Genomic DNA, 25,799 nt, shown 5'->3' on the forward strand with positions numbered 1-25,799 from the left:
GAGCCGCGCCTACTCAACTTGAATAATTACCCGTTAGAATGTTGCTATGTACAGTCGAGGCTGTCGCGTGTGAAATGCAGTAAAGTGTAGTGTTATGGAGGAAATATGGCGCTTGCAAGAGCTGTAGCGCACAATACCGTAAGCTGTGATGACTGCTGTCTGCGTCGCTCGCTGCTAACAAATAAGATAACTCTCGTTCTATCTGGATTGACCTTCGCCAATCAAACTCTCCGTACGCCTTGATGAAGTCAAGGAGTCCTATTCGCCCCTAGTCTATTGGCGTGGTACACCGGTCAGATAACCAGTCCACAGCGATGCCATTCAAAAATTCGCTCGCAGGCGTTTCACTCTAACTCAGTCCGTTCACACCGCACAATAAGTGTGCTGGCCAACACAATGAACAACGCTTAATCGCAAGGACTCAGTATAGAGCCGCACTCCAATTCGCTCTCGACAGAGGTGCTCTCCCAGTGAAGTACTGAGGAGAGACTTGTTCCTCGCTCTTTGAGCACACGTATGAGCGCACACGCTCTCGTTAACGTGTTCTCGTTCCAAAAGCGACAATGGAACGGCCCCTCTCCACGCCAGACGTGAAGGGGTATATCTTTCGCTCTCTTTCCATTACTCCTTCAGCTCAAGGCGTCAGGAATATCGTCTGCCAATCAGCATTGCTCTTCTAAAACGGGAGAATGACGTTTCGTTTGAGGCGACCAATCCAGAAATCTGTAGCATCGGCTTTTGGCGTTTGCTGTCTCCCTGTGAAAACCTCTGAAACTGCGTGCTGTGTTTGTAAAGAATGTTGTGCAGGCTGGGAGCACCCACAGAAAGTAGCGGAATTTGCTTTTAAGCCGAACACGGGGTCGTTCTCCCTTTCACTCGGGCAAACGCTGTCTGCTCTAAAAGCGGTCGCCGGCCGACGTAGATAGGTTGACTCGTCCTCTGAAGGGACCGGCCTCCCGGCGTGTGGGTTGCCTCTCCCGAACTAAAAGTTTTCGTGACCATCACATCTTCAATGTGTGTGTGTACGCCAGCCTCTAGTATTTCACCCTCGGTGCGCACCCGAGATTTACTTGTTATTTGCATATCGTTCACATGAATTAATACAACACTGACTTTATCTTATCGAGTTTGGGTTCGAATGAAGCGTCTTGATGTGCGGAATATGATTGTGAGAGCGGAATATGTAAGCAATGAAGGTCAGGAGTCCACGACGTCTTACAATGGGAACTTTGGTAAATCAGACTGCATTGTATAAGAAAGTCCTCTTCCATGCCAGGAAATTAAGCTTTTTGCCACGTATACAAAAGAGCGGGCGCCTCAAATATTTGTGGGACCGGGATGAGTGGAGTGGGTGGGATGGGGGGACAGGGGATAGTGCTGTCAATGTTAACAATCTTACCAATTTTTCCCCATAATTTCAAAGCCGACCAATTTTATATCATCGCTAAACCACCCCTCCACTACTCTGCGAGTACGGTATTCTAGATTTGCGAATGCAGACAGATGATTGTGCAGTACGTCCATTCATTGTTAACTCCCAAACATATATATACCAAAGTAGACCACACAATGTCCCATACCGATCTACATATTTCTAGCATTTCCATCATAGTGCGTAATTTACGACTACGATTGCCCATCTTTCCCTGTGTTGATGATTGTCACGGAGCATTCTCGCATTCTTAGGATAAAGTTAGAGACTGAAGGCTCTCCTCGCATTGTCTTCGAGCAGTCCTCCCTGCAACACTGTCTCTAATTTAGTTTGCAGCTAATCAGAAGTAGACATTCCACGTCTCGTGAAGGAACAGAGCGAGCCGAGTCCATAACTGCTGTCCAGCAAAGACGGTTCCGCAACAATGTTACACAAGGCTCCCACCCAAGTGCACAAGATCTTACACAGGGATCTGCATCTAGGAGTCATTGAAATCAAGATACAGTTTGGATGTTTCCCGAAAATTAACTTAATTTTCACTATTACGTTACTTTGCGAGTACTGTACAACCTCCTCGTTTCTCCAGTGTACTGGAAGTGCGTCCTACAATGCGTGTTTTAGCCTCAAATACGTCAATTTAAGCTGCCACAGATCGTCCATACTCGGATTTCACAAAACACGCTTAGCAAACATCAATAATAGGAAGAAAGTGGCACTTTCTAAGTGTCAGTAACCACCACCTCCCGCCCTCCCTGAGAAGTAATGATTTTTTTTTTGAAGGTACCAGTCTACTATGGGCTGTGAGAGTATGGGCTAAATCGGTAAGGTGTCTCAGCAGCTCGCGTTTACTACCAGCCACATGTACTGCTGGCCATAAAAAATGCGACACAGAGAAGGATAACAAATGTCGAAATTTTACCTATTGTGCATGTGGAATGTGACAGAAAGAATGCGTGATTTGATTTAAAGGCAATACAGGTGTGTACAGGCTGCGTAATACAGTACAAAAAGCCGCCACCTGTGGCAGTAATGACTTCAATGAGACAGGGTAACCATTGGAATTGAGCTTGGATGACAGATATGGGTAAGTCTTTCGCTACTGATTCACCTCTAGGGGCAGAGCTCATTCGTAGTGATTGTCGAGTGGTGGCATTCCAGTCTCATGGCAGCGCGTGACCATACGTTTTCAGCAGGTGGCACATCTGGAGACTTTTCTGGCGAGCGCAACAGTCGAACACTTTATGCTCCAGAAATCCTTCCATGCAATGAGAAAATCACTAGGACTAAGCCAGTACCCCAAGCAGAAACGAGTGAGTCAAAGTGCATTATGAGGTACTCGGATTTGGAGTAGTACTGGTGATGTGATTAAGAACTCATTCTGTCCTATGTTCTTTTCTTTTTTCCTGCCGATCAAATGACCTGAAGTTAAATTCTTCGCATTTGTCAATAAAACGTTAATTATTTAAGTTCTTTTTATGTTTTACGATCATAAGTATACACTAGGATACAATGAAGAGCCTTTTGTATAACTTGTAAAAAAAAGTAATGTACTTAGAAAAAAAAAGTCCATTGATCTAGATGACAGACTGTCAGTAAAAATATATATGCATTATATTAACAGAATCTTCCGTCGGTTCTTGGTAGAACAACATTATAATAAATGAAAAGCACCAGTTTGTTTTTGTTCTACAATATTACTTTTATTGTTAACCGATTTTCGGCTTACAAGGCCATATTATCACCAAAGAAGTTAAATTTTAGCAGACAACATTGGAAGAGAACTAACACATCTAGACTGAAGTAGAAACATACAGTAAGTAACATCTTTGCAATCGAAAAGTAAAAACTGAACAGTACATAAGTAACGATGGAGTAGACAGGAAAACCTTTAGCACAAAATAGGGATAGCATGCCTACATAACAGTTTCTATTAATAAACAAAAAGTAATAAAATAAAATTAATACTAGACAAGGCTGTATCAGGAGCAGGTTGTGTATCGCTCTCCATGTTTCATACCTCCTGATGCAGCCTTGTGTAGTACTAATTTTATTTTATTTTATTAGTTTTGTTTATGAATAGAAACTGTTATGTAGACATGCTATCCCTATTTCGTGCTAAAGGTTTTCCTGTCTACTCCATCGTTATTTATGTACTGTTCAGATTTTACTTTTACATTGTAAAGATGTTACTTACTGTATGTTTCTACCTCAGTCTAGATGTGTTACCTCTCTTCCAATGTTGTCTGCTAAAATTTAACTTCTTTGGTGATAATATGGCCTTGTAAGCCGAAAACCGGTTAACGATAAAAGTAACATTGTAGAACAAAAGCAAACTGGTGCTTTTCATTTTTAATATATATGGATGTTAATGTATGCTGAAGCGTACGGGAATTTTTTTTATTTATCTTACCATCTGTATGTGGTCAGGACAATGTGGAGAAACTGTGGTCTTGCATTATCTTGTTGAAAGATAACACCACGGAGACCTCGAACACGGGGCACAGGTCGCAGCCATAACGCGTCAAAAATACACTGCCCAGTCACATAAACGTTACCAAAAGCCTGAATAAACTCGTTTTGCAGAGCGCGCCACGGTAGGAGGCACCACAACAGAATCCTGGAAGGTGTTGACAGGCGTGTGGAGCCATTCCGCTTCCAGTTCCGTGGCCAGCTGCGGTAGGCATTTCAGATGAGGATCCATGACGCGAACGGCCAGACCGAGGTGGTCCCACGGGTTCTCAATTGGTTTTAAATCCGGGGAGTTTGGTGGCCAGAGACGTGTGGTTACCTCATCCTGCTTTCCTTCGAACCACGAAAGCACACTGTCAGCTGTTTGACATTTGCATTGTCCTGCGAGTAGATGCCATCGTGTCAAGTAAAAACAAGCTGCACGTTCGTGTGGACATGGTACGGAACGATACATGCACACATGAGCCGAACCATTGTGCCTTCCAGAAAGACAAGGTCACGAAGGGAATGCGACTATCGTTACAGTATGTTTCACATTGCCCGACGGAGCATAAAACGTGATTCATCCAAAAAGGCTAACGGTCGCAACTCAGTGGACGCGCAGTCACGGCATTAGTGTGCAAATTTCAGCATTCGTCGCCGATGAACAGCCGTCAGTATGGGTGCGTGAACCACGCGCCAGCTGCGGAGTTCCACATGCAGCGAAGTCCGCTGAAGAGTCGTTGAGGAGACACTGCTGGTAGCTCCCTGGTGTATCTGGGCGACCAGCAGCTCAGTAGTCGCACATCTATTCGCCCGCACACAGACGTCGTTCGCGGCTGACATTTATGGCTCGTCGTGCACCACGCTTCCGTCGGCGTCGGTTTTGGATAGCGCCGTTTTGCGGTGCACGGTATACCTTAACCATCGTCTCACACGAACTGTTTACAAACTTATCCGAAAGTCCATTATCATACCCGTTTGGAAGTCAGGTAACTCGCTCCGTTTCCGTAACACGACAACGACGGCACTACTTTGCGCGCCCTTCCCAGGTTTTATATACCTCCGTTGCTAGTGGTGCCGTCTGCCGTATGTAAAGGTTACTGCACGTTGACGTCGAACATAGACAAAGGTCGCGTTGATGTTCTTCTAACGTGTATAACGGATGCCACCCAGATCACCGGATAAGCGAAAAACAGGTAATACTCTTTTGTACCCAATGGCACTGTACCCCACCACGCCTCGTGATGCTCCTGTCCGACCAAGACGAATGCAATCCATCCATTTTTCTCATCCTCTGAGACTCCACACACAGATACATCCGTCGTAATGATGTATGCAGATCAGGGCTCGGTCTTAAAATTTAACCTGGTGCCACTCATGTGTCCAGTGACGCAGTTAGATGTACCACTATTGCTGCGCCTCTCTCTGGCACCGCGTCAGTAGAAGCCGCAACCATGGTCAATATGCTGATAGTCTGCAGTTCCGGACATTGTTACACTGTTCGTGTGTACGTCCTTGGGTCGATGTAAACAAATTTATTTCCTGGCTCAAGGTACGTAACGTGGCTATAATGATTCTTTCGTACAATTTGTAAGAAAACCACGTGGAGTCGTAGAGGTGATGCATCCAGTAGAGTATACAGAGTGATTTTTCCCCTCCGTGTACAAACTCTAGGGATTGATCGATGAGAGGATACGGAACGAAAAGCGTCTAGTGAACTTGTTGTTGTTGTTGTCTTCAGTCCTGAGACTGGTTTGATGCAGCTCTCCATGCTACTCTATCCAGTGCAAGCCGCTTCATCTCCCAGTACCTACTGCAACCTACATCCTTCTGAACCTGCTTAGTGTATTCATCTCTTGGTCTCCCTCTACGATTTTTACCCTCCACGCTGCCCTCCAATGCTAAATTTGTGATCCCTTGATGCCTCAAAACATGTCCTGCCAACCGATCTCTTCTTCTAGTCAAGTTGTGCCACAAACTTCTCTTCTCCCCAGTCCTATTCAATACCTCCTCATTAGTTACGTGATTTACCCATCTAACCTCCAGCATTCTTCTGTAGCACCACATTTCGAAAGCTTGTATTCTCTTCTTGTCCAAACTAGTTATCGTCCATGTTTCACTTCCATACATGGCTACACTCCAAACAAATACTTTCAGAAACGACTTCCTGGTACATAAATCTAAATTCGATGTTAACAAATTTCTCTTCTTCAGAAACGGTTTCCTTGCCATTGCCAGTCTACATTTTATATCCTATCTACTTCGACTATCATCAGTTATTTTACTTCCCAAATAGCAAAACTCCTTTACTACTTTAAGTGTCTCATTTCCTAATCTAATTCCCTCAGCATCACCCGATTTAACTTTACATTCCATTATCCTCGTTTTGCTTTTGTTGATGTTCATCTTATATCCTCTTTTCAAGACACTGTCCATTCCGTTCAACTGCTCTTCCAAGTCCTTTGCCGTCTCTGACAGAATTACAATGTCATCTGCGAACCTCAAAGTTTTTACTTCTTCTCCATGAATTTTAATACCTACTCCAAATTTTTCTTTTGTTTCCTTTACTGCTTGCTCAATATACAGACTGAATAACATCGGGGAGAGGCTACAACCCTGTCTCACTCCCTTCCCAACCACTGCTTCCCTTTCGTGACCCTCGACTGGTATCTGTACAAATTGTAAATAGCCTTTCGCTCCCTGTATTTTACCCCTGCCACCTTCAGAATTTGAAACAGAGTATTCCAGTCAACATTGGCAAAAGCTTTCTCTAAGTCTACAAATGTTAGAAACGTAGATTTGCCTTTTCTTGATCTTTCTTCTAAGATAAGTTGTAAGGTCAGTATTGCCTCACGTGTTCCATCATTTCTACGGAATCCAAACTGATCCTTCCCGATGTCCGTATCTACCAGTTTTTCCATTCGTCTGTAAAGAATTCGCGTTAGTATTTTGCAGCTGTGACTTATTAAACTGATAGTTCGGTAATTTTCACATCTGTCAGCAGCTGCTTTCTTTGGGATTGGAATTATTATATACTTCTTGAAGTCTGAGGGTATTTCACCTGTCTCATACATCTTGCTCACCAGCTGGTAGAGTTTTGTCATGACTGGCTCTCCCAAGGCCGTCAGTAGTTGTAATGGAATGTTGTCTACTCCGGGGTCCTTGTTTCGACTCCGGTCTTTCAGTGCTCTGTCAAACTCTTCACGCAGTATCTTACCTCCCATTTCGTCTTCATCTACATCCTCTTCCATTTCCATTATATTGTCCTCAAGCACATCGCCCTTGTATGAACCTTCTATATACTCCTTCCACCTTTCTGCCTTCCCTTCTTTGCTTAGAAGTGGGTTGCCATCTGAGCTCTTTATATTCAAACACGTGGTTCTCTTCTAGCCAAAGGTCTCTTTAATTTTCCTGTAGGCAGTATCTATCTTACCCCTAGTGAGATAAGCTTCTACATCCTTACGTTTGTCCTCTAGCCATCGCTGCTTAGACATTTTGCACTTATGTCCACAAATGCATGCTTTCCGCGCTAGAGACCACTTGTTCAATCATGCATTGTTATAGACACTGCGGTCTAATACCCGCTGTGCCATGCAGCCACAGTTACGGTATGCACTGTATCCTCCTAGAGGATGGTACTGTCCTCGTACCTCATGCTCTAGCGCCTTCTGGTGTTACCATACCGTGGGTGTTCCGTACACCATCGCACAGATGAGCGTTATGGAAGTTGAAGATACCACTCCGCGTAGAGGTGGCCTCATCTGCGAATAGGATGGATGACACAAAACCCCAAATCTGGGTTGTCTGATGAACAACCAAGTGGCGAAATGGCTCTCGATGTGGAAAGTCTGTCGCTAGCAAGCCCTCCATGCATTTCAGAACCTGTAAGAGATCTCCTTGCAGCATGTGTATAACGTATGAAGACATGCAGATCGATGAGGTTGACAGTGTTAAATTTCTGGGATTAGAACTCGATAGTAAATTCAGTTGGGAAGGACATACCACAGAATTTCTTAAGCACCTAAATAAGTCTGTACTTGCTGTAAGAATGATGTCAGATGTAGGAGATATAAATATAAAAAAACTTGCATACTTTGCTCACTTTCATTCTATTATGCCGTATGGGATCATATTCTGGGGCAACTCATCAAACTGGGCAAAAGTTTTTAGGGTGCAAAAGCGTGTGATAACAATCATTCGTGGTGTAAATTTAAGAACATTTTGTAGAAAGCTGTTCAAGGAACTTTGTATTCTAACCACTGCTATTCACTATATTTATTCCTTAATGAAATTTGTTGCAAGTAATACATCACTATTTCAAACCAGTATCAATACTAGGAATAAGACGAATCTACACAAAGGCCTAAAATCACTTACCTGTGTCCAAAAAGGAGTCCAAAATTCAGGATCACACATTTTTAATAAATTGCCAGCAACCATTAAAAACTTGGTTTCAGATAAAGCACGGTTTAAACAGAGTTTGAAAGGCTTTTGATGGGCAACACCTTCCACTCCATAGATGAATATCTTAACAGAGACTGTTAAGTCAGCTTAAGTAAAAATATCTGTTAGATTTCAAAAAAATGGTTCAAATGGGTCTGAGCACTATGGGACTCAACTGCTGTGGTCATCAGTCCCCTAGAACTTAGAACTACTTAAACCTAACTAACCTAAGGACATCACACACATCCATGCACGAGGCAGGATTCGAACCTGCGATCGTAGCAGTCGCGCGGTTCCGGACTGCGCGCCTAGAACCGCGAGACCATCGCGGCCGGCTGTTAGATTTCAGTTTTGACAACACTTGTTCACAACAGTCAAGATTAGGTACTTTGTGTATGACAAATTTATTAATAGTGGATAACAGTGTTTCATTCTGACGGTGTGTTAATTCTGTAAATATTAGCTGTCCCAGTTTACTGCATTGTATTAGCTTATTTTCGACTGTCTCCTGACAAATGATCTGGGTAGTAAGTTTTATATTCAAATTTTTTATGTTTGTATTTCATACTTTCTGACATGTTCCACATCCACGAGAATGATCTTATTTTTTGGGTCTATGGAACGGAAACTGAATCTAATCTAATCTAATCTCATACGCTGTATGTGGTGAGGGTAGTAACAATTGTTATTGAGAATGTTCCACACGGCCGCCTGGCTTAGCCTAGACTGGCAGGCCATCTGCCTGGTACTGACACGGTGGTCGCCTTCCACAGTTTTAATCACGTTTTCCTCCAAGTCTGGTGTCAGCACATTTCGGGTACGTCCTTCATGATTTCCTGCTTCTTGAAACAACCCTGTCTCAGACAAATGGCGAAATACTATTGTCGCTCTAGACAGATCTCCTGATACAATCTTGCTGCCCGCCGCCTGTTGCCATTTGCCTTCCGTAAGTAAACTCAATGCCGGCAAGCTGTCGATTCGAATACGGAACCATTGTGTACAACGCTGTATCACATCCACTACGAGATGGGTCAGCAAGAGAAGTGAACCGGACAGAACATTACCAAATCTATGGCAGGAGAGGCCGCTACGGCATGAAAAATGAGGAACAGTACCGCCCTCTAGGAGGAAACCATGCATATTGTAACTGTGGCTGCATGGTACAGCACCTACACTCCTGGAAATGGAAAAAAGAACACCTTAAGAACACCTTGACACCGGTGTGTCAGACCCACCATACTTGCTCCGGACACTGCGAGAGGGCTGTACAAGCAATGATCACACGCACGGCACAGCGGACACACCAGGAACCGCGGTGTTGGTCGTAGAATGGCGTTAGCTGCGCAGAATTTGTGCACCGCCACCGTCAATGTCAGCCAGTTTGCCGTGGCATACGGAGCTCCATTGCAATCTTTAACGCTGGTAGCATGCCGCGACAGCGTGGACGTGAACCGTATGTGCAGTTGACGGACTTTGAGCGAGGGCGTATAGCGGGCATGCGGGAGGCCGGGTGGACGTACCGCCGAATTGCTCAACACGTGGGGCGTGAGGTCTCCACAGTACATCAATGTTGTCGCCATTGGTCGGCGGAAGGTGCATGTGCCTGTCGACCTGGGACCGGACCGCAGCGACGCACGGATGCACGCCAAGACCGTAGGATCCTACGCAGTGCCGTAGAGGACCGCACCGCCACTTCCCAGTAAGTTAGGGACACTGTTGCTCCTGGGGTATCGGCGAGGACCATTCGCAACCGTCTCCATGAAGCTGGGCTACGGTCTCGCACACCGTTAGGCCGTCTTCCGCTCACGCCCCAACATCGTGCAGCCCGCCTCCAGTGGTGTCGCGACAGGCGTGAATGGAGGGACGAATGGAGACGTGTCGTCTTCAGCGATGAGAGTCGCTTCTGCCTTGGTGCCAACGATGGTCGTATGCGTGTTTGGCGCCGTGCAGGTGAGCGCCACAATCAGGACTGCATACGACCGAGGCACACAGGGCCAACACCCGGCATCATGGTGTGGGAAGCGATCTCCTACACTGGCCGTACACCTCTGGTGATCGTCGAGGGGACACTGAATAGTGCACGGTACATCCAAACCATCATCGAACCCATCGTTCTACCATTCCTAGACCGGCAAGAAAACTTGCTGTTCCAACAGGACAATGCACGTCCGCATGTATCCCGTGCCACCCAACGTGCTCTAGATGGTGTAAGTCAACTACCCTGGCCAGCAAGATCTCCGGTTCTGTCCCCCATTGAGCATGTTTGGGACTGGATGAAGCGTCGTCTCACGCGGTCTGCACGTCCAGCACGAACGCTGGTCCAACTGAGGCGCCAGGTGGAAATGGCATGGCAAGCCGTTCCACAGGACTACATCCAGCACCTCTACGATCGTCTCTATGGGAGAATAGCAGCCTGCATTGCTGCGAAAGGTGGATATACACTGTACTAGTGCCGACATTGTGCATGCTCTGTTGCCTGTGTCTATGTGCCTGTGGTTCTGTCAGTGTGATCATGTGATGTATCTGACCCCAGGAATGTGTCAATAAAGTTTCCCCTTCCTGGGACAATGAATTCACGGCGTTCTTATTTCAATTTCCAGGAGTGTATTAGACCGCAGTCTGGGTAACAAAGTATGATTACCTTAAGTTCATTACACCTTTTTTGTTTCGTATACTCACGTCGATCAATCGTTAGAGTTTGTATACGGTGGAAAAACAGTGTCTGCCATTACAGCGTTGAGTATTTCAATCAGTACTGTCCGAGAGACCTTTAATAACATAAAACAACACATTTTTTTCTGAAAGCAGATTGGGTCTATTGAGCATTGCATTACGGCGTATTATTTCTTATTCTTTTACCTACAAAACCTTATTTTTCAACGTAATCTCCGCTCAACGAGACGACCTTAGGCCACCTCACTATGATTGCCATTTTCCAGCATGGTACAACTCGAAGACAACGTCTCGCTGCATCAGTAAACTCTCCATCATCCTCGTACTGCTTGCCGAGGATTGCATCCTTCATTGGGCCGAACAGCCGGAAGTCAAGTTGCGAATTCCGGACTGTAGTTTGGATGCCGAAGAACACAGCAATGGTGGCTTGTGAGTTCCTCTAGGGAGCGTAGGCTCTGTGTAAGGCCTTGCATTGTCATAGGGAAGGGGAAGTTAGTTCGCATTTTGTGTGCAACGAATGAGAGTGTCTGCAGGACATTACAGGAACTTTTTCTTCTGCTGTGACGCTACTCCAATTCGAAGTTATGAGCCCATGTTTAGTCGCCGGTGACGAGGTCTGACACAACATTATCATGATTGGTCGCGTAACGCGCAAGCAACTCCTCACAGACGGTCCTCCTTTGTTCTTTATGGTGTTCTTTTAGCCTGCGTGGAATCCAGCGGGCACACACCTTACAGTACCCTAACTGGTGGACGAGTGTTTCAGCACTGCCAACAGAGATGTCCAGCTGTGCAGCGAGGTGTTTGATTGTGATCTTTTGATCACCTCCAATGAGTGTGTCCGCACGTTCTACATCTACATCTACATACAAACTCCGCAATCCACCATACGGTGCGTGGCGGAGGGTACCTCGTACCACAACTAGCATATTCTCTCCCTGTTCCACTCCCAAACAGTACGAGGGAAAAATGACTGCCTATATGCCTCTGTACGAGCCCTAATGTCTCTTATCTTATCTTTGTGGTCTTTCCGCGGAATGTAAGTTGGCGGCAGTAAAATTGTACTGCAGTCAGCCTCAAATGCTGGTTCTCTAAATTTCCCCAGTAGCGACTCACGAAAAGAAGGCCTCCTTTCCTCTGGAGACGCCCACCCGAGTTCCTGAAGCATTTCCGTAACACTCGCGTAATGATCAAACCTACCAGTAACAAATCTAGCAGCCCGCCTCTGAATTGCTTCTATATCCTCCGTCAATCCGACCTTATAGGGATCCCAAACGCTCGTGCAGTACTTAAGAATAGGTCGTATTAGTGTTTTATAAGCGGTCTCCTCTACAGATGATCCACATCTTCCCAAAAGTCTACCAATGAACCGAAGACGACTATCCACCTTCCCACAACTGCTATTACATGCTTGTCCCACTTTGTATCGCTCTGCAATGTTACGCCCAAATATTTAATCGACGTGACTGTGTCGAGCGCTACACTACTAATGGAGTTTTCAAACATTACGGGATTCTTTTTCCTATTCATCTGCATTAATTTACATTTATCTATATTTAGAGTTGGCTGCCATTGTTTACACCAATCACAAACCCTGTCCAAGTCATCTTGTATCGTCCTACAGTCACTCAACGGCGACACCTTCTCGTACACCACAGCATCATCAGCAAACAGCCGCACATTGCTATCTACCCTATCCAAAAGATCATTTATGTAGATAGAAAACAACAGTGGACTTACCACACTTCCCTGGGGCACTCCAGATGATACCCTCACCTCCGATGAACACTCTCCATCGAGGACAACGTACTGGGTTCTGTTACTTAAGAAGTCTTCGAGCCACTCACATACTTGGGAACCAATCCCATATGCTCGTACCTTAGTTAGGAGTCTGCAGTGGGGCACCGTGTCAAACACTTTCCGGAAGTCTAGGAAAATGACATCTGTCTGATACCCTTCATCCATGGTTCGCAAGATATCATGTGAAAAAAGGGCGAGTTGCGTTTCGCAGGAGCGATGCTTTCTAAAGCCGTGCTCATGCATGGACCGCAACTTCTCTGTCTCAAAGAAATTCATTGTATTGGAACTGAGAATATGTTCGAGAATCCTGCAACAAACCAGAAGTCACAGCTGTGAGTGTGCGGTCGGCTATCACACAGATTTGTGCGACCTAATTGCAATGATGATAGACGCCTCTTCCAACGACTCACTTTGCTTTTGTCCACTGCCAGATATTCTGCAACTGCCTATGAGTATCTGTGATGTTCTGGTTTTACGATAAAAGAATCTCAGTGACAGCTCTCTGTTTAGAACACACTTCTTGAGCGGAGACGCCATTTCGAAGCCTACGCAGGTGTGCCGCCGCCTGACGGAACTTCATGAAAGTGTAGGGACCGAAATGGGAATATTATGCAATGTCCCACAACAAATTTCGCATTTCTCAAACGGAATAGGCAGAGAAAAAATGAGTTGAATTACTTCTTGAACGCCCCTCGTTTTTACAAGTGATGCGTTGAGTTTCCATGTTCGCTTGACAGTTTTTGGATCGCGACCGATAAAAACAAGCAGTATGGCGGAATGATAGACCCCAGTATCAGTGGGTCACCATCCAGCCGCTTTCGAATTCCGGCACGGGCTGGTACGGTCCTCATCCTTACGCGAGGCAAAGCACGATCTTCTCACCACCAAACAACGTTGAAATGCGATTTTTTAGTGAGAAACACACTGCATAATCTTTGCTTGCATACAGAATGTTCATGACGTTACTTAGATGGCATTACTCCTGCATGCTTTGTGCAGATGCACTAAAATATTAAACATTTGTAATTTTGGAGAACAGTTCCTTTAAAGAGCAGTGGCTTTTTTATTACTGTCAAATGAACATAAACAATCCGAAATGGAAGAAACTTTTTTTTACTGGTTACGGCCTGTTATAGAATGCTATAAACAGAATTTCGTCAATCTTTGATAAAAATATGTATAATAGAGACAACCTCATACTGAATTATGGACATATAATAGAATTAGACGGATGTTGTAATATATGAAATAATCTTACATAACAAATTATAAAACAAGAAATTATACCTATGATGGTAGACGGTGACTGTGAACGGAGCACGCGTTACAACTCCACGAACACTTACTGCTAACGAGAGCAAGGCAGCTGTTGCTTACATACGTGATGTTCCGTCCACTGCACACCGAATTGCATCAGCGATAGCTGAACAGGCATACAGGACGTAAATCGGTTGTTACAATATAGGATATACAGAATGCTTACACGAAAATGAAGAAAGAGGTTCCTTAGATAAAGAGAATGCTATAAACAGAATTTCGTCAATCTTTGATTAAAATATGTATGAAAGAGACAACCAGGCATAATCGGTTGTGAGAACTCCGATGGTCATCTGTGGGGATTTATCGCAAACTCGTAGATTATATGGCAGCGAAGATGGTGGTTAGGAGACGCTAGTTGTTTCCACTGAGACAACCCATCCAGCAGAAGACGATCTGAGAGTATCGATAGCGGCTGGATGTCAAATACGTACTGGCATGCAGACCGACATGTAGAACTGCATGCAAGTAATTGCGTATAGCTCTTAGGTCGAAGTGCCAGTGAAAATACTGCTTGAGCGGCGCCGTTGTTTACCATCGAAGCAGCGTACACGTTTCGCAGGAGCCGATTTCGAAGTTGCGACAGTGAATAGTTGTCAAAAACTACTGGGGCGCAGGTAAGACGACTGTCGTTAATATATGCCAAATCCCCTACATGACATTAACCAAGTAACTTACAAGATAACAATTAAGGTATGGTACATAATACCTAAAGCACGAAGAAGAGAAAAATATGTAAGTTACATCACAAGAACTATGGCACGAAATCTCATTGATCCATCGAGGCAGTCAGACATAAAACAACGAGCATAAGAAAACTGAAGTTTAAAAGAACTGCGAACACTGTTGTTTATAGACATTCCACAAAACAGGCATACAAAATGTCAGATGTACGGAAATATCTGTTAGAACACTATACGTCATGGACTCATCTCAGTAGTCATGTAAGGTGGCAGATTAAATGAAGGTCAATTTCGCACCTTGCATGACAGTTTTCATACATGTTACGGGAAGGTGAATATGACACCTAACTTACTTCGGTGAAAATGAGCATATTTGCCTGTAAGTATGTAATGCAAAGGGATGACACTTAATCGACAGTATTAACATACCGATCCTATATACTGCATGTCAATGAGACAGAGGTGAAACAATCAGCTAGAGCAAACGTTTGGTTTGGAAGCAGGTTCGAGTAGGCGTGAAGGGCACATCACGGGCAGCACGACAGAAAGCTCTTAGGGGGCGTACCGCGACGAGAGTCAATGAACAGATTCCAGGTGACTCATGCACGAGAGCAAGTAGCGGGCCACCAGACTGGGATGGAAAGAAACTTTAGAAAACTGTGTTTCGGTTTTTCGAAATCGATACGAACAAACCAGTGATGCAGTTGATCACATGAACGTTGCATGGTACGCTCAAGCTGTACGAATGTAACTTTTAGGTGTCTGGAGCGGGCACAAAATGTCCGATTGACGGATGCGAACTAGGAAGGAGTTTAAGTGCCGAGATTTCGATGCCTTTGTGATTGGCAGAGATAGTTTCCACAAAATAAGAGGAATGTCCTAGTGGTTGGGGAAAGCCGTGACGTGCGGCACGAAAGGACCCAGGTGGGGAACAGTTTTGTTACGAGAAAGACAAGACCGAAATTTTCGAGGACACTCTTCTCTGAACTGGCATCAAGTGCAGAACGGGGCACATAACGCTCTGTATGACGCAGAGGAGAATTTGTGTGAACACTGCGTTCACTACGGCTGACATTCAGTTAGATATTAGCTGTAGCGTAGTGAAACGAGCCAGCCACTTAGTTAATCATTCTTGCGAGAACTGGGAGGGCATTGTAATACACACACTGCTCCAGCCATGCGCGTGCATATGGCAGTATTCCAAGACTAGGGATGAGTACATGTTTTCCCGCCTCACAAGAAACGAAGGAGAATTTCTGCTGATAAAGTCAGCAAAAGTTTTGAATAGCTTTTATAGGAATTTCAGAGGACGAGAGCAGCCATGCAGGTGACATCTCATCACAGCTAAGGTAAATATTGCGAGCAGAGGCATAAATTTTTGGTTACCCAGCTTGCGACCACTGTGAACTCGAGCAACCTTGGGCAATCTTTTGCTCACATTGTCACAAAACTAACCATCCTCTGTACACTTGATTGTTATTGTTGTTGTCTTCAGTCCTGAGACTGGTTTGATGCAGCTCTCCATGCTGCTCAATCCTGTGCAAGCTTCTTCATCTCCCAGTACCTACTGCAACCAACATCCTTCTGGATCTGCTTAGTGTATTCATCTCTTGCTCTCCCTCTACGATTTTTACCCTCCACGCTGCCCTCCAATGCTAAATTTGTGATCACTTGATGCCTCAAAACATGTCCTACTACCGATCCCTTCTTCTAGTCAAGTTGTGCCACAAACTTCTCTTCTCCCCAATCCTATTCAGTACCTCCTCATTAGTTACGTGATCTATCCACCTTATCTTTAGCATTCTTCTGTAGCACCACATTTCGAAAGCTTGTATTCTCTTCTTGTCCAAACTAGTTATCGTCCATGTTTCACTTCCAAACATGGCTACACTCCAAACAAATACTTTCAGAAACGACTTCCTGATACATAAATCTATATTCGATGTTAACAAATTTCTCTTCTTCAGAAACGCTTTCCTTGCCATTGCCAGTCTACATTTTATATCCTCTCTACTTCGACCATCATCAGTTATTTTACTTCCTAAATAGCAAAACTCCTTTACTACTTTAAGACTTGATTGTCATCCGAAATAGTACCGAACTTAGAAGTGGAATCGGGCGATTTATCTTAATATTGGCCAACTTAATGACGTAGTGGTAAGAATAATGTTGTAAAGGAACTTCTAGTTGAAATTTGACATTGGTGGGTTTAGAGTTATTTCATTTATTCAGGACGAGATCCGTTATCTAGACAACTGTCCTAACATGGCCACGCTGTATAAATTCGTGTACTTCTGTGGAAAAAATTGTTTACACCTTAAACACCGTTGTGCTCTGTCATAGAATAAGGCTCCACTCCTTACCCCATTCATTTATTCTATGGACGTTAATGCACTCAAAGAGTATTTATGCTGACCTCTGATGAAAGAGAAAAGGAGTGAAGTATGAGAGTCATAAACATTCTTACCAAATGACTCATATTCTACGATGAATTGTGGCAGCGCACGAGGTGCAGCATAGACCTCTCACAGAAATTAAAACAAGAAATAAAAGGGCGCGGAGTATTTTACAACGAAGGAATTCAAGAGTCAAAACTTCAAAAACGGAAAGCGAGAGACAGAAGATGTGGTACCTGTGTAGAATTTCTGGAGATCCCTTTCCAAACGGTCAGTACACCACGACACATACTCGAATTTGAATACAGCGAACAGACACGGCAATGACAGACGGAGAGTTCGTAACTACGCGGAAAAAATGTGGGATACAAGAGAGATTTGCAGCCGGATCTCCCCCCTTTGCCATCTATCATCATAACCACATAACCACGACAGGACGGTCATTAGTACCGTTCGGTATTGCATATATTAAATTCGAAACGTTCACTGTTTCTATTTTACTTACTTTTTATACTGCTACAGTATACGATAAGAATATACACATGAATCGAATGGTCGAAGGTTTCTATCACTCGGCAATTGCGAATTATGAAAGTAACATATAAATTTATAAATGAAAGATTACAGTTAAATAAAATCTGCAGGTACTATCTTAAATGATGAGTACGATAATAGAAGTACTTTTGAGCCTGCGATATATGTCTGCAAACACTTATTGGTGTCGATGGTCCAACAATTAAATAAAATATAAGTTGAATAACAGGCTGGCTCTGAGCACTATGCTGCTTAACTTCTGAGGTCATCAGTCGCCTAGAACTTAGAACTAATTAAGCCTAACTAACCCAAGGACATCACACACAGGCGTGCCCGAGGCAGGATTCGAACCAGCGACCGTAGCGGTCGCTCGGTACCAGACTGTAGCGCCTAGAACCGCACGGCCACCAAGGCCGGCTGAATAAAAGGGAAACAATAGATTCCTACTGCTAATGAAGTTATGAACAACAACATAGCTCGCGAGATATTCATTTCTAAACACACACTACGTCTTCACTGCAGAAGCCACGGAAATCACACAAGAGCACAGGTCGGCACTCCGAAATACACTCCTGGAAATGGAAAAAAGAACACATTGACACCGGTGTGTCAGACCCACGATACTTGCTCCGGACACTGCGAGAGGGCTGCACAAGCAATGATCACACGCACGGCACAGCGGACACACCAGGAACCGCGGTGTTGGCCGTCGAATGGCGCTAGCTGCGCAGCATTTGTGCACCGCCGCCGTCAGTGTCAGCCAGTTTGCCGTGGCATACGGAGCTCCATCGCAGTCTTTAACACTGGTAGCATGCCGCGACAGCGTGGACGTGAACAGTATGTGCAGCTGACGGACTTTGAGCGAGGGCATATAGTGGGCGTGCGGGAGGCAGGGTGGACGTACCGCCGAACTGCTCAACACGTGGGGCGTGAGGTCTCCACAGTACATCGATGTTGTCGCCAGTGGTCGGCGGAAGGTGCACGTGCCCGTCGACCTGGGACCGGACTGCAGCGACGCACGGATGCACGCCAAGACCGTAGGATCCTACGCAGTGCCGTAGGGGACCGCACCGCCACTTCCCAGCAAATTAGGGACACTGTTGCTCCTGGGGTATCGGCGAGGACCATTCGCAACCGTCTCCATGAAGCTGGGCTACGGTCCCGCACACCGTTAGGCCGTCTTCCGCTCACGCCCCAACATCGTGCAGCCCGCCTCCAGTGGTGTCGCGACAGGCGTGAATGGAGGGACGAATGGAGACGTGTCGTCTTCAGCGATGAGAGTCGCCTCTGCCTTGGTGCCAATGATGGTCGTATGTGTGTTTGGCGCCGTGCAGGTGAGCGCCACAATCAGGACTGCTTACGACCGTGGCACACAGGGCCAACACCCGGCATCATGGTGTGGGGAGCGATCTCCTACACTGGCCGTAAACCTCTGGTGATCGTCGAGGGGACACTGAATAGTGCACGATACATCCAAACCGTCATCGAACTCATCGTTTTACCATTCCTAGACCGGCAAGGGAACTTGCTGTTCCAACAGGACAATGCACGTCCGCATGTATCCCGTGCCACCCAACGTGCTCTAGAAGGTGTAAGTCAACTACCCTGGCCAGCAAGATCTCCGGATCTGTCCCCCATTGAGCATGTTTGGGACTGGATGAAGCGTAGTCTCACGCGGACTGCACGTCCAGCACGAACGCTGGTCCAACTGAGGCGCCAGGTGGAAATGGCATGGCAAGCCGTTCCACAGGACTACATCCAGCATCTCTACGATCGTCTCCATGGGAGAATAGCAGCCTGCATTGCTACTAAATGTGGATATACACTGTACTAGTGCCGACATTGTGCATGCTCTGTTGCCTGTGTCTATGTGCCTGTGGTTCTGTCAGTGTGATCATGTGATGTATCTGACCCCAGGAACGTGTCAATAAAGTTTCCCCTTCCTGGGACAATGAATTCACGGTGTTCTTATTTCAATTTCCAGGAGTGTATTTCTATCCTCCTCGACCACGCGCAAACTGCACCACTGTCCGAATCTTTCCGCCGACCGTGCGTTCGTCTCACTGTACTGTCCACGCGCAGCACCCACTCCCGTGTCCAGTGCTGTACTCTCAGGACTACCCCTGTGTCCTCCCCGGAAACTCGCTTCTATCCAGTCTCCCCATTCACGAACGCTGTGATGGGCTAGAGCGCTCGCGCCATGTCTTCATGCCAGTGCACACTAACACAAAATACTTGATTAAACATTTAAATACTTGTAATTAAATAAAAATTTCTACGGCTGGACCATAAACACGCTCTACACACATTATTAAATATACAGGGTGAGTCACCTAACGTTACCGCTTGATACATTTCGTAAACCACATCAAATACTGAGGAACCGATTCCACAGACCGAACGTGAGGAGAGGGTTTAGTGTAATTGTTTAATACAAACCATACAAAAATCCACGGAAGTATGTTTTTTAACACAAACCTACGTTTTTTTTAAATGGAACCACGTTAGTTTTGTTAGCACATCTGAACATGTAAACAAATACGTAATCAGTGCCGTTCGTTGCATTGTAAAATGTTAATTACATCCGGAGCTATTGTAGCCTAAAGTTGACGCTTGAAACCTCCGACGTTCAGTTGCGTATTGTAACAAACACGGGTCACGGTCGGCGAGCAGCATCTGCAGGGACATGTTTACGATGACGACCGTGTTTACGAGTGTGGCTGTAGTGCACTGTTGTGATTTGGTCTAGCTGTCGCAGTGTCCGCATGTAGCGCTTGCTGCTATTCTTATTCTGCATTCGTCTCTGCACGCAGACCAACTGTAGTACACCGTGTAACCAGACGTCTGTGATAGTGTAGTGTTGTAGGAACTGTGACCATGGTGTATTCGAACTCTGAAAAGGGGGAGATGATACTCATCTATGGTGAGTGTCGACGAAATGCAGCTGAAGCCTGCAGCGTGTATGCAGAACGGTACCCGCACAGGGAGCATCCAACGTGCCGCACATTGCAAAACATCTACCGCCAACTGTATGCAACAGGTATGGTCGTAGCATACGAACGGGTCCGTAATAGGCCCGTCACAGGAGAAGCGGGTGCAGTTGGTGTGTTAGCTGATGTTGCCATGCATCGTCACCGCCTTCACCCGTTTCATGTGTCGCTACATCAGCAATTACATGGCGACGACTTTAATCATCGAGTGCAATTCTGTCAATGGGCATTAACAGAGAATGCGTTGCTGTTCTACATGTTTACCGATGAAGCGGTTCAAAATAGCTCTGAACACTATGGGACTTAACATCTATGGACATCAGTCCCCTAGAACTTAGAACTACTTAAACCTAACTAACCTAAGGACATCACACAACACCCAGTCATCACGAGCATGAAGCGGGTTGCACAAACCACGGGGCAGAGAATCTACGGAACATGCATTGCTGGTCCGTGGACAGTCCTCGCTGGCTCAGACAAGTAGAGCGACAGCGACCGTGGACTGTAAATGTATGGTGTGGAATCATTGGCGACCACCTCATTGGTACTCACTTCATTGCAGGGGCCCAAACACCTGCAACATACATCGCGTTTCTACAGAATGATCTGCCAACGTTGCTCCAAAATGTCCCACTGGAAACACGTCGACGTATTTGGTATCAGCATGATGGTGCACCTGCACATTCCGCAATTAACATTAGGCTGACACTTGACAGGATGTTCGACGAGCATTTCATAGGACGTGGAGGATGCATATATTGGCCACCCCGTTCTCCTGATTTTACACCTCTGGACTTCTTTCTGTGGGGTACGTTAGAGGAGAATGTGTACTGTGATGTGCCTACAACCCCAGAGGATATGAAACAACGTACTGTGGCAGCCTGCGGCGACACTACACATCTACATCTACATCTACATGACTACTCTGCAATTCACATTTAAGTGCTTGGCAGAGGGTTCATCGAACCACAATCATACTATCTCTCTACTATTCCACTCCCGAACAGCGAGCGGGAAAAACGAACACCTAAACCTTTCTGTTCGAGCTCTGATTTCTCTTATTTTATTTTGATGATCATTCCTACCTATGTAGGTTGGGCTCAACAAAATATTTTCGCATTCGGAAGAGAAAGTTGGTGACTGAAATTTCGTAAAAAGGTCTCGCCGCGACGAAAAACGTCTATGCTGTAATGACTTCCATCCCAACTCGTGTATCATATCTGCAACACTCTCTCCCCTATAACGCGATAATACAAAACGAGCTGCCCTTCTTTGCACCCTCTCGATGTCCTCCGTCAATCCCACCTGGTAAGGATCCCACACCGCGCAGCAATATTCTAACAGAGGACGAACGAGTGTAGTGTAAGCTGTCTCTTTAGTGGACTTGTTGCATCTTCTAAGTGTCCTGCCAATGAAACGCAACCTTTGGCTCGCCTTCCCGACAATATTATCTATGTGGTCCTTCCAACTGAAGTTGTTCGTAATTTTAACACCCAGGTACTTAGTTGAATTGACAGCCTTGAGAATTGTACTATTTATCGAGTAATCGAATTCCAACGGATTTCTTTTGGAACTCATGTGGATCATCTCACACTTTTCGTTATTTAGCGTCAACTTCCACCTGACACACCATACAGCAATCTTTTCTAAATCGCTTTGCAGCTGATACTGGTCTTCTGATGACCTTACTAGACGGTAAATTACAGCATCATCTGCGAACAGTCTAAGAGAACTGCTCAGATTGTCACCCAGGTCATTTATATAGATCAGGAACAGTAGAGGTCCGTGGACGCTTCCCTGGGGAACACCTGATATCACTTCAGTTTCACTCGATGATTTGCCGTCTATTACTACGAACTGCGACCTTCCTGACAGGAAATCACGAATCCAGTGGCACAACTGAGACGATACCCCATAGCTCCGCAGCTTGATTAGAAGTCGCTTGTGAGGAACGATATCAAAAGCTTTCCGGAAATCTAGAAATACGGAATCAACTTGAGATCCCCTGCCGATAGCGGCCATTACTTCGTGCGAATAAAGAGCTAGCTGCGTTGCACAAGAGCGATGTTTTCTGAAGCCATGCTGATTACGTGTCAATAGATCGTTCCCTTCGAGGTGATTCATAATGTTTGAATACAGTATATGCTCCAAAACCCTACTGCAAACCGACGTCAATGATATAGGTCTGTAGTTAAATGGATTACTCCTACTACCCTTCTTGAACACTGGTGCGACCTGCGCAATTTTCCAATCTGTAGGTACAGATCTATCGGTGAGCGAGCGGTTGTATATGTTTGCTAAGTAGGGAGCTATAGTATCAGCGTAATCTGAAAGGAACCTAATCGGTATACAATCTGGACCTGAAGACTTGCCCGTATCAAGCGATTTGAGTTGCTTCGCAACCCCTAAGGTATCTACTTCTAAGAAACTCATGCTAGCAGATGTTCGTGTTTCAAATTCTGGAATATTCCATTCGTCTTCCCTGGTGAAGGAATTTCGGAAAACTGCGTTCAATAACTCCGCTTTGGCGGCACAGTCGTCGATAACAGTACCATCGGCACTGCGCAGCGAAGGTATTGACTGCGTCTTGCCGCTTGTGTACTTTACATACGACCAGAATTTCTTCGGATTTTCTATCAAATTTCGAGACAATGTTTCGTTGTGGAACGTATTAAAGGTATCTCGCACCGAAGTACGTGCCAAATTTCGCGCGTCTGTAAATTTTAGCCCATCTTCAGGATTTCGCGTTCTTCTGAACTTCGCATGCTTTTTCCGTTGCCTCTGCAACAGTTTTCGGACCAGATGTACTGCGTCGTGTACGACATTCATTACGTCTGAGATTGCAATTGTGTGCAGCAAATGATGGCCACCACATTGAACATCTATTGGCCTGACATGACGGGACACACTCTATTCCACTCCGTAATTGAAAACGGAAACCACGTGTTTCCGTGTACCTCACCGCTCATGGTAATGTACATGTGCGTCAGCGAAAAAGACCAATAAAAAGGTGTTAGCATGTGGACGTAATGTGATGTTCCAGTCTCTTCTGTACCTAAGGTCCATCACCGTTCCCTTTGGATCACTACGTAATTCGGTGCTCTCCGATACGCACGATCGAAGAGCGGAGGAGGGGTACTCAAGCGTCTACTTCAGGTTACAATATCTCCGGATGTAATCAACATTTTACAATGCAACAAACGGCACTGATTACGTATTTGTTTATATGTTCAGATGTGCTAACAAAACTTATGGGGTTCCATTTAAAAAAAGCCTAGGTTTGTGTTAAACAACGTACTTCCGTGCATTTTTGTATGGTTTGTATTAACCAATTACACTAGCCGCTCTCCTCACGTTCTGTCTGTGGAATCGGTTCCTCAGTATTTGATGTGGTTTACGAAATATATCCAGCGGTAATGTTAGGTGACTCACGCTGTATCAACAATTTAATAAACATATATCAAAAGAAAAGAAGCAAAAGGTAGGGGAGGAGCCTAATGTCTCTGTGCTTTCTAAAACACAGTAAATATTTAACTAATTTCTTCAAGAATAGTATATATCGGATATAAACAGAGGCATATATATATATATATATATATATATATATATATATATATATATATATATATATATAAGCATGCTGCTACCGTTTTCTCGTGTAACTGTGGAGTACTTATGGGCCGCGCGGGATTAGCCGAGCGGTCAAGCGCGCTGCAGTCATGGACTGTGCGGCTGCTCCCGGCGTATGTTCGAGTCCTCCCTCGGGCATGGGTGTGTGTTTGTCCTTCGGATAATTTAGGTTAAGTACTGTGTAAGCTTAGGGACTGATGACCTTAGCAGTTAAGTCCTATAAGATTTCACAAACATTTTTGAAGTACTTATGGCTTGACGCTATCGATAGTAATCGGCCACTTTGACCTCCAATAACTCATGTACCATTCAAGTTACATACCTGTAATTCATGCCAATTTAGGTTTATACTAATAGCTTTCTAAAGACACGGCGATCGACAAAATCGGATGAAGCGTTTATAATTGAGATTAAACAGCCCTCTGTCACTATTTTTAACGAATTAAACGGGTTTCAACACTGGTAGGAGTGTCTTCCTCAGAATTTAAATCGAAGAATGGTTTATAACATGGTCAAAGAATTATGACTAAAATGTGTGATGCAGAATATAAGTACAGAATCATCGTGAAAGACTGGCAGTACTTATATACCATTTATAAAGTAATAAATATACCAAAAGGGCATTAGTCACAAAGATATTTAAGATAGAAAATTGTGATGGCGAGCCACTAAGGGCTGCTCGTTATTTACGCGGTTACAGGTTGCAAACGGACTCTCGGACGGCTTATTTATTATTTTATAAATCACATATAAGTACTGCCAGTCTTGCGAAAGCGTTGCCGATGGAGGCTTTTGTGCACGAACTGACCTCTTAGTTATGTCCCATAAATCTTCGACAGGAAGCATGTCGGGTGGTCTGGATGGCCAGATCATACACTCGAATTATCTAGAATGTTCTTCAAACCAATCAGGAAAAATTGTGGTCCAGTGCTACAGCCCATTGTCAACCATAAAAATTCCAACGTTGTTTGGCAACATGAGTTCCAAGGATACCTCTAAATGGCCTCCAAGTAGTCGAACCTCCAGAGAACCCAGTCTATTCCATATACACACAACCCGCACCATTATGGGCCGACCACCAGCATCCACAGTGTCTTGTTGGCAACTTGGCTCCATGGCTTCGCGGGATCTGCACCACACTCGAACCCTACCGTCAGTTCTTACCGACTGACATCTGGGCTCATCTGACCTGACAACTGTTCGTCAATCTTCCAGGGTCCAACAGATATGGTCACGAGCCCAGGATAGGCGCTGTAGTTGATGTCGTACTGTCAGCAAAGGCACACGCGTTGGTCGTCTGCTGCCATAGCCCATTAGCGCCAAATGCACAGCAACAAAATTCAATTGGCATTTAAAGTTTGTTGGTTCATACACCAAATGACGTTCCGAACCACAGACAAGGTAGACGTTAAAATTACCGAAGAACTGAACGTTCATACAATGAAGGCTT

Source organism: Schistocerca gregaria, chromosome 5 (assembly GCF_023897955.1).
Source record: "Schistocerca gregaria isolate iqSchGreg1 chromosome 5, iqSchGreg1.2, whole genome shotgun sequence".
NCBI classification, from domain to species: domain Eukaryota; kingdom Metazoa; phylum Arthropoda; class Insecta; order Orthoptera; family Acrididae; genus Schistocerca; species Schistocerca gregaria.